This window comes from Durio zibethinus, chromosome 12 (genome assembly GCF_047325235.1).
Source record: "Durio zibethinus cultivar Kanyao isolate XHJ-2024 chromosome 12, ASM4732523v1, whole genome shotgun sequence".
Classification (NCBI taxonomy): Eukaryota; Viridiplantae; Streptophyta; class Magnoliopsida; order Malvales; family Malvaceae; genus Durio; species Durio zibethinus.
Window position 1 is genome coordinate 10684626 of NC_143173.1, and position 11399 is coordinate 10696024.

An 11399-nucleotide genomic window follows, 5' to 3' on the forward strand; every position below is an offset into this window, starting at 1 on the left:
GAAAATTATGTGACCAAATGGAATGATTTGACTATTATATGGCAGTACATAGAAGCATAAAAGAAACTTATCCCTAAAATTGCAAACACCAAAAGAAAATGCCATTTCATCATAAGCTTTTATTAGTTAAGTTATATGCATGTTTGCACACATAAAGTCATGAATCTGAACATAAGTAAAACCAAACATTGAGGATTTCAAATGAAGAAATCAAATTGAATAACTCTATCTAAATCCCAATGATAAAAATAAGATTCAATTTTCAAAAAATGTACCATTCATAATTATTAATCCATAGGCTTATATAAACAAAACAAAGTCTAACATCATATAAAACACAAATCCTCTAAACATAATACCATGTAGTTTCGACAAATAGGGACCACCCCATTACATAAAGTGCGAAACAAAGATCTGGTGTTACAGAAGAAGTAACCGAATCAGACAGGGCTTAGAAACTGATAAAGTTGGGGCTTGGGGTCAGAGTTCATGCCAATGATGATCACCAGAGGAATGAAGCCATAATGAGTTATCACTTTGGCCTTCTTCATGGTCCATGTGCTCCACTCTTTCAAGCACTGTGCAGTTGATTTCTCATCCGAACCTTTAGATCCCTTCCCTTCTTTGCCTCTGCTCTTTAGTGAAACTCGAGATGCCATTGCAGAACTATGGTTTATTTTTCCTCGACTCTTCTCAGATTTGTTAGGAAAAATCTATTACATTATTGAAAAAAAAAAAAAAAAAAGCAATCATTTTAGGAAATTTTCTTATACAAATGCTGCAAAAATAGCAAATATTATGTAGAACTTTGACAAACAAGAAAGACAATTATTCGATACTTCTTGTAAGGTTGTTCTCCATCAATTCTAAACAGACTAGTTTTAAATAAATTATGCCAAATTCAGCACACACTTTCTTAGTATTTTTGAGGTAGCCGTACCCAAACATTATTATTCATCAAGATACCAAACCAGATATATACACAGGTAATATTTTATCTTGCTATTAAATACCCAGAAGCGTTAAATACTCATATTATTAAGTATAAAATTGAAATTGAAACCTAACAAATAAAATTGAAGTTCACTCACGATTAACAACAAAAAAGTTTTACCATAAAAACCTGAAAAAGTAACATTAAACAATAAGTTTTAGATCAACATGCAACATCCGATATTCAAAATATTCAGAATCCGGAAAGGGAACATTAAACGATAAGTTTCAGATCAAGCACATTGTCAAAATCCGATAAAACCAAAACAAAAAATGTAACTAACCAAACATATCTCGTACAAAATGACTTTACCAGATTCCTAGTTTGTTATTTGCAACTTTTTTTCATGACTAATTTCATCTAAAATAAAACAAAATTAATTTCCAAAGAGACGACACTTAGAAGCAGAATGGCCTTATTGCAAGTTAGAAAAAGGATATGAGCTAACTAATCTCAGATTATATTAGAAATTGGAATATCCTAATCACTAGAACCAACGGCAAAAGACGTGTTCGAAGCTTACCTCTACCGCACAAAGAAGATTGTGTTAAATCTCCAAGAGTCGTGAGCGAGAGAGGAAAACGGAAAGAAGAAACTGTCGTGCATGAAGGAGTGGCTCAAAAGAATAATGTTTTTGAAAAGGATGAAAGAGAATTTACTAGGGTTTGTTTGCGTTATTACTTTATTATCCCCGAAAATTTACAAATCACTTTAAAATTAATTGTTAAAAATTATTATTACATATATATATATATATATATACACACACGTGTGTGTGAGTTATCAATTCTGATCCGTGTTAAATATTAAAATATTATAAATACATTAGAATAACAATTCCTACCAGAGCTGTTAAGTTACCCAAATTTCGTTCAATTCGCTCAAGCTCAATTTAATAAAAAAAAATTAATAATTTGAATTTAAAATAATTCGTATTAAAAAATAACTTAAATTTAAAGTATGATTCAAAGTTGAAATAATTTAATTTTAAAATAATTTAAATTCAAAATGATTTAAACTTAAATTGTTTCAAACTTAAATTATTTTAAATTTAAATTAAATATAAATTTATTTTTAAAAATATTAATTTAATTAAAATAATAATACAAATCAACAATTTATTAACATTTAATAACTTTACTTCATCTATAAAAATAACTTTAAGTTATCTTTTAAGATGTTTTTTACCTATTTTTATTAATTTTTGGTGATTATTTTTCTTAATTATGAGCATCAGAAAAAATTAGAAAAAATAAAATTTTATACTATTTTAATTAAATTCAATGTATAAAATTATATATCTTGAATAAAAGTTTCTTATAATTATATATTTTAAATAAAAAATTTTATGATGTCAAAAATCAAAATTAAAAATATGCTACAAATTGATAAAAATGGAACTTTGAATAATTTAAGGAATAATACACACATAAACCATCTAACTTTACTAAGATATGTAAATAAGTTTATAATCTTTTATGGCATGAAATTAAAATTATAAATTTATATTTTATTGTAATGGGTTAATATGAAATTTAACATTTAAATTATATCATTTTTTTTATAATTTAGTATCTAATAAAAAAATTTACAATCAAATACTCAAACTTTAATTTCATCTAACATTTTACTTCATTAATTTTTAACTTAAGCTAATGTTGCCTAAAACAAGTCGATTCTAAACACGTAACTACAAATTATATTAGCTTTTATTTTTGGTGAAAGGATAAAAAAAAATTTTAAATTATAATTTAATAAAATTATTTAAGCTCTTATAATATTTTATTACAATTAATCGAGCTCTTAATTTTTTATTTTAAGTTAATTAAACCTTTAATTAAACGAAACCTAATCTCATGAAAAAAATTAAATCAAACAATCCTCAATTACAATCAATTTAACCTTTAAAAAAAATTTAGAAAGAAAATGAGAGAGAGAATATAGAAAAAAATAAAATATTTTATTTTATTTTCACATATATTAATTGTATAACTTGATAAATTTTAATTTATTTTATTGATGAAATATGAAATTTTATTTTAATTAAAAAATTTAATGATGTTAATTTTTCATTCAAATAAAAATTTAATTAAATATAAATAAATATTATAGTGATTAATTAATTATAATAAAAATTTAAATAATTTTTTTAATTATAGTTTAAGGGTTTTTCATATCTTTAACCTTTATTTTTTAAAATTGAGTCGAATAATAAAATAAAAAAATTAGATCGATCTGTCCCTGAGCCGGCAAGAATTGTTCCGACCGCAAGTACTTCAGTTCTGCTCCCCAAATGAGAGCCTCTAAAGACAAGGCCATCTTCACAACTTCTGGGTTTTGTTACTTCTCAACTCAGCGGCTTCAAAATCTCTTACAACACCCCCGACATGGCACCTGAAAAAGCCATATGCTCAACTTTTACTCCTGCTCTCCAGCTTGTTGCTCGTAAATCCTTTGTCTCTTCTGTTTTTTACTTACAAATTTTTTTGTTTTTTTTATTGGTTTCAATTTTGCACTTTTATTCTTGTTTTTGTTCAATTTTGTGAAATTCAACATCACCTCCATAAAAAGAGAAGCAAGATCGAGAGATAATGGATAATAAAGTGTACTTTGGCTTCTATTTGTTTAAAAAAAAAAAAGATAAAATGATTTTATTACTTTTTTGTGTTTGTTTGATAAAAATATTTATTGATAAATGAAAATTGATTTATTAGTTAATAAAAAATGAAATTATTTTTAAAAATAATTTTTATCTTTTTTAAAAGAAAAGATAATTTTTTAAAAAAATTATTTATAATTAAGACTACTTACTAAACTCGTGAGTATAATTCTATTTATATTGGGCATTAAATATGAATTTTTTAAATTCAGACTTAATTTAATTTAACCTTAAATAATATTATATTATTAAAATATTTTTATTTAATTTTGTTTAAAAAATTAAAATATTAATATTAAAACCCTTCTAATATTTTTATACTTCTACTCAAGTAAGGCTTGAACATGATATTCTAAGCTTATGCTTGATTTGATCATACATGAAATATTATTAATTTAATAAAAAATTTTAATTAAAATATTAAAATATTAACATTAAAAATATTTTAATTTTTTAACTTCAAACTTAATTTAATTAGTTCATATAATTACACTTAAAATAGGACATCTAATAAGTTTAAAATTTGAATCTCAATATCTGTAACCTTTTTTTCTTATTTTTAGACTATGGTCTCTTATGTACCAAAAAAATTTTGATATTTTAATTTTATATATTATTAAAAATAAATATTTTTAATATTTAAATAATAGATAGTATTAAATTCTTATTTTAATAAAAATAATAATGAGTTAAATATAAAAATGATTCATAAACTATAAATTTTTTGTCAGTTTGATATCCTAACTTTCATTCTATTATCATGTTGACACTTAAGATTAATGTCATTAATCAATTTTATTGATATAATATGAACATCTAATAAAATGCTGATACGTGTAAAAAAAAGTTCAATAAGTATCATATTATCAAAGTCATGTTAGCATAAAAGAAAAATTCACAAAAAAAATTTTAAATTTAAAATAATTCAAAAAGAATTTTAAAATTTTCAAAAATTTTGAAATATTCAAAAAAAATTCTTAAAAAATTATAAAAGTTTTTTTAAGAATTCTAAAAAATTTTAATAAACTTTCTATATAGAAAAATATCAAAATTTTTCAAAAAAATAGAAAATTTTTAAAAAATTATAAAAAGTTTAAAAATTTTGTGAAAATAAAAAAAAAACTTGAAATTTTAATAAAAATAAAAAAATTTAAAAATATATAAAAAATAAAATTTGTAAGATTAAAAAAAATAAAATTTTTCAAAATTTTTTTATAAATTTTTTAAATTTTATATATTTTTAAAAGTTTAGATTTTTTATTTTAAATATTTTTAAGTTTTTTTTATTTTTTTAATTTTAAGAAAATTTAATTTTTATTAAAATCTTAAATTTTTTGTAATTTTGTGAGATTTGTTTGAAAATTTTTAAGTTTCCTTAATTTTTTTAGAATTTTTTAAAAGTTTTTTAGAATTTTTAATATTATTAAACTTTTTAGAGTTTTTTAAAATTTTTTAAAATATTTTTATTTTTCTATAATTTTTAAAATATTTTTAATTTTTTAAATTATTTTTGAGTTTTTTTTTTTTTTTATAATTTTTTAAAAATTTTCTTTTAATGCTAACGTGTCATTGATATTATAACACTGACTAGACTTTTTTACACGTATAAATATCTTATTAAATATTCATGTCACGTTAATAAAATTAACTAGTAGCGATAGTCTCAAGTACCAATGTGATAAATAGAATAAAAGTTAAAATATCAAATTGATAATTTTATTTCTTTAGGTATCAAACTAATAGAAAGTATACAGTTAAGGTGTTATTTTTATATTTAACCCAATAATAATTTATTAAATAATATTTTTATTATTTTATTAATTAATATTAAATAATATAATAATATTATTTAAATAAAATGAATTTTTAATAATTTCATAATATTTTTCCACGTAAAATATATTATTTTTATATTTTAATTATTTGTGTATTTATATTATTATTTAAATAATAAATACAAATAAATAATATTTGTGTTATGATTTAATAATAAATATTTTCAATATAAAATATAACTATTTTAATAGCATAAATATTTTAATAACAAATATTACTATTTTATATTATTATATTAATAAAAAATATTTTAATAATATTAATACTATTTTAAATATTTTAAAATATTAATATAAATAATAAATAATTTTGTTTTAAATGCTTTATGTTAATATAATATTTAAATATTAAATATAATTACTAAAACATAGTTATTTTTTAATATTAATAATTTTAATAAAAATAATTTCAATATATTTTTATTATAAAAAATTTTTAATATTATAATAGTTATGTCAATATTACTTGAAAAAAAATAAATTTCTAATAAAACAATCAAATAATAGAAATTATTTTTTATAAACTAGTCCAACTAATAAAAATTTTCTACTTTTTAAAAAAATAAACATTTTCCAAAAAATCTGTTTGATTCAGATTCCTTGTATTTATCCATTGAAATGGTCAAAGATCTCCAGAGCATTTTCTTTGGAAGCTTCTTTGGTTAGCAAGTAAAATGAAAAATTAAGATTTTGATTTTTTTTAAAAATGTCATAAAATAGATATTTTATATATATTTTTATATCTTAAATTTAAAAAATAGTTTTCATTTTTTATTTTTTTATTTAAAATTTAATTTTTAAAAAATTTTAAAAAAATTCTATGACACATGTCATTTTTTATTGACTAATTTACATTTTGACTAACAGTGTTAATCAATAAAGCAATATACTAGATAGAATTGAAATTCAAGTACTTGGTTTGTGAATTTTTATTCACTAAGTACCAAATTGTAAAAAGTAATATAATTTGAGCATTGGATTACACATTAACCCCATCGTAATTAGAACCTTGAGGTATAAAATATCTAAGTTTTTGTTAGATTTTTTTAATTGGATGATTTAATTTGTAAAAAATACTTATTTATATATTTTTTGAATGAGTAAAATAACAAATATTTGAGAAAATGCTATTTTAAAAATTTTATCAATTGGACATCATTCATCTATTTTTAAGATTTAATGAGTATGATTACAATGAAATAAAAGTTTATAACTTTAATTCATGCAATAAAAGATTGAGGATTTGCTTGCTTATTTTAGTAAAACCTAAGGGTTTATTTGAATATTAAGCCAATTATTTAATTACAGTTGATAAAATCTAACTTTATCCAAACAATTCATTTAAGATCCAATTTGATTTGACTTTGAAAGTCAATGACTATTCGAGAATGATCCAAACTTGAGATGATTTAAATATGAGATGATACAAATTCGAAATAAAATGATATAATTTTTGTTTGACACAAGATGACCCAACCTAAAATAATTCCATCCAAACCTAATCCAATCTATCCATTTGTCATCTCTACTAGTTACACATTTTTTAAAATAATTTTAAATTAATAATATTACAAAAACTAGAATATTGCTCCCCTCAAAATTTTTTTAAATTAAATTATATTAAACAATAATTATTTTATGTATGTTTTAATATAAATTACTTTTTTTGCAAATTACATCAAACAAATGCATTTGCAAGTGTAATTTATATGATGTTTAAAATATATTTATCTTTTATTGTATAGCTTAATATATTGTTTATTAATGTTATAAAAAACATATTAATTTTCATGTTATCAATTCTTTTAACGGTAAAAATGTAACTGTGAAATAAAATTATCATTTAAAATATATTATCAAACATGAAAATTCTTTTTATTATGATTAAATTATGATTAACAAGTGTCAAGATTTCTATGATATTTGATCATATTTATTTAAATTATTTTGTATAAGTATTTTATTTTTATTATTTTTTACTTTTTAAAATAATTCGATAAATTTAATTCAAATTAAAATTTGGGGATAAATTTTTTTAATATTTATAAAAATAAGTTTTAATTGAAATAATAATAAAAATAATTTTAAATTAAACAACAACAACAACAATTACCACTATTACTACAACATAATAATAATAATAATAAATAAATAAATTATACATTTCTATCTTTTGGAGTGAGTCCAAAACAAAGAAATAACCAATAACAATAAAATAGGCCCACGAATCAACACGGATTGGGTCTTGCCCCTCTTACTTTTCCTTTTTTTTTTTTTTTTTGTTCACCTTCTCAAAACGCATCATTTTAGTGTCATTATGTTAAAAAAAAACTTGTTTTTTTTCATTTCTTCAATTATTCCTCACTCTATAAATTCCAGCGTCTCTCCCTTCTTTGTTTTAGATTCAAGCATATAACCACCAGTGTTGTCGTTGACCGTCGCTCATAAGTAGCATAATTTTTTCAAAATTTATCCAAATGCCCGTCTTAACCTCCTTTACAACCCTAGTGGCTTTAATTTTGAAACAAACAAAAGTTTAAAACCTAAAAGCCTAATCTTTTGTCACCGATTGCCATCAAACTTTCACCGAGCATTCCTATGTCGTTTTCTTAGGCTTCCACGTTACGATTTTGTTAAACCCCTCCTAGTAATATCTAAACCCAAAATCCTAAGGAGATAGAAAACCTTATAACCCTTTATGTCTCTAACGGTGTTGCTTCCCTTTTACGGGGATGATTCTGTTATTTTTTTTACCATATATATATATATATATATTCTTTGCATGTTTTAATTATGATTTTTCGAGTAAAAATGATAGTCCTTTTGGCTTTGAAGTGCCATAACAAGAGTGTGATTTTTTTTTTTGTTTTTGGTTTAGGATTTTTCAAATTTGTTTTCTTTATTTTTTGATGTTGTTCTTTTTACTTTGTATATATTCTATTTCATTCTTTTTAAAGAGATTACTTTCTAAAAAATATGATTTTTAAAAAATATGATAGTAACAATCCTTCCTTTTCTCATTATTATTATTATTATTATTATTATTATTATATTATTATTATGTATTTACTTACATTTTTTTTACCATTGAATTAAAATTGTTAATACTAAAAGTATGATGTCATAACGTATAGATTTGTGAATCTATTGTTAGACATAAACTTTAGAAGTCATCACTATTTTTTTTATTTAGGTATGATTAGTCACCCAATAAAATTCATCTCATTTAAAAATGAGTCTTAAGATTGATTTAAGTATCTTTAACTAGTAAATTATAGTCTACGAAATCATAATTAAGGTTCGAATGTACTATTATGCGTGAGAAATATTATAATACCCTCACAGTGTCTATCCAAATGATGGTATCATTTTGATTTCAAACTATCAAAGCCTTAACCATATTTATAATTTAGTAAAATATTTAATATTTAAAATTTGATCTTAAAATTATTTCAATAGTTTAGTAGCGATTTAAAATAATTATCTCACTTTAAGAATATTAATGGAGACTAGTGTACCATTATGAAAAGGCTTCGTCATCAGATTTATTAATATATTTTTATTTAAAAAAATAATTAATAAAATCATAAGAATAGTTTGATAATATTTACTTTGATGTAAATCTTTCAATAATTTGGTGAGATTTTTTTGTAAATTTTATTTTTAAAAAATATATTAAATTTTTTAATAATTTGATAAGATTAAATTTAAGATACAATCCTTCGATAATTTGATAGAATCAAAACAAAATATTTTATTAGTAATAATTTTTTTATAAAAATTAATTTATGAGATTCTTAAGTAATTTGTTAGAATTTATAAAAAATTTAAATTCATGTAGTTTGGTAAGATTCATGAATTTATTTTTAAAATTTTTTTATTTTATTTTTTTGAATAAATAAATAAAATAAAATTCATAAAATAATGTATTGTTCAATTTAAAATAATAAATAATAATAAAAAATAAAATAATAGTAAAAGGAAAGATATTTATGTATATATATAATAAAATAAAATAAAAAAATCAAATCAAATCAAAACAAAAAATAGAGTGAAAAAAAAAAAGGGGTCGGATTGTGTAAGCGGATCATGCGCGGATCCAAGACGAGTTCACTCGGGTCCTGGATCGGTTCAGAAACAAACCACGGGTCTTAAATGGGTCAAAGGAACTAGGTTCCTTAGCATCCAATGCTACGCCATTTTACCTTTGTATTTAACCAAAAAATCAGACTACTTCCTCCATTTTCCCATTTTTAGTTTCTTTCCCTAACCCTAAAAACTCTCTCTTCTCTCTAATATGCTCTTCTTTCAAACCCAGAAATCAACTAGTCTTTTTCCAGAATCTAGTGCGCCTTCGCCATTGTCACCGTTATGGGTATTCGGTAACCGTCTCCGCTGAGCCTCTTACTGGATCGAAATTTCAACCACCAAATGAGACCGTTGTTCCCTTCTCTCTACAAACCGGAGCCAGAGACTTCGATGCTTTCCAAGAATCCATGCTTTTCCGTCACTTTCACCACCGCAGGTTTTCAGTAATGGCCTCTGCCGACCTTCGTCCTTCTGTTTAGTTTTTTGCCCGAAACCCAACTTTTGCAAACAAGTTCAAACCAAAACCCGAAATCAAAGACACTGTTTGAATTTTCTTGCAACTTTTATTCTGTTGTATAACTGCTTCTATTCTATATTGTGCTTGATGATTGCATGGTGAGCTTGGATTTCTGTTGTTGGCTCTATCTTTTGCTCGTCAAAGCTCTTTGATTCTGCTTGCTTGTTCTTGAATTTCCTGGATTATTGGATCTTTGAGTTGTTACTGGATCTGAGTTTTATAGGTTGGGATGTTTTTTTTAATTTGGGATTTTTTGTTTCTAGATTGGGGTTTAGTTTTTGCTAATCTTGGGTTTAAGATTTACTGATTATATTTGGTGATGTCAAATGGTCGATTGTGGTGTTGGTTTTGGGCTGTGTATTGCTTCTTCTTGGTTTGGATTTTCTGTTATTTCGTTTTTGGAAATTGGCTTTGAAGTTTTGTAGATGTGTGGGAGGCCAATTGTGTGATGGGTTTATTTTGGGGTTGGATTTGATTACTGGATGTGGGTGCTTGTTGAAACTATTTACAAGTTTGTAGCTTCTTCAAAGGGTAATGGTGACAGGAGAATGTTCTCTTTTGGATTGCTTGATTTTTGCTTATTGTGTTTGCTCTTGGTCCTTGCAGCTGATCAATATCTGATTAAGGCTCACGGTTTGCTGGGATTTCTATTTGACACTTCTGGGTTACTGACTAATTCTAGATCTTCCTTAACCAAGAATTCCTTGGCCTTGCTTAGGCTGCTTGGTGTTCTAGAAATTGATTGGAAGCTGTTGATTACTCTATGTTGTGCCGATTACTTCTTAATGGTGTTCTGTTTTGATGATGATGGTGATTAGGTGCCAGATGTGGAGGCTTAGTGCGTGCTGGTAATTTAGTTGATGGATGGCCTCTTCCAATTTTTTGTGTGCTGGTGGTTTATAAAGGGATTTAATACCTTTCAATCTGAAAAATCAATCAACCAATTTGTGTTGAATGTGATTTGATTTGATTTAATTTTAATGTTAATTGATTATAAAATTAAATCCCAAACATCTCTCAAAATCATCTTCACCCGATTTCATTAAAACTTTTCTTTTTTTAACTTTTTTTTAGAAAAAAGTAAAATTAGACAAAAAATTAAGTTAAAAATAAAAAATTTCAATTGGGCTTAAAGCTTCTCAAGCGGATTCAATTTATGGCCAAAGTTTGGTTTTGATTTTGAAAAAATTTTCGAATAAAATGGGGCATTTATAGTTGTTCATTTTGTATGTTTTGTAAAATAGAAATTACACAAAAATGTAGACAATCATTATGTTTGGTTTAACTTAGCGATCTTGTAAACAA

The 11399-nt window shown here is 23.1% G+C and overlaps 1 long non-coding RNA gene and 1 pseudogene across 2 annotated transcripts; one reads left to right on the forward strand and one right to left on the reverse strand.

Annotated features, from left to right (window-relative positions):
- Positions 1–230: 230 nt before the first annotated feature.
- On the reverse strand, positions 231–1673 carry LOC111297930 (mitochondrial import receptor subunit TOM7-1 pseudogene; annotated as a pseudogene). Its single transcript, XR_016325861.1, has 2 exons — positions 1518–1673; positions 231–713 (listed from the first exon to the last, which is right to left on the reverse strand). The product of XR_016325861.1 is annotated as a mitochondrial import receptor subunit TOM7-1 pseudogene (transcript).
- A 7730-nt stretch (positions 1674–9403) lies between these two features.
- Positions 9404–11105, forward strand: LOC111296285 (uncharacterized). Its single transcript, XR_002690948.2, has 2 exons — positions 9404–10192; positions 10701–11105. It is a non-coding gene; the product is annotated as an uncharacterized LOC111296285 (long non-coding RNA).
- The last annotated feature ends 294 nt before the right edge of the window (positions 11106–11399 follow it).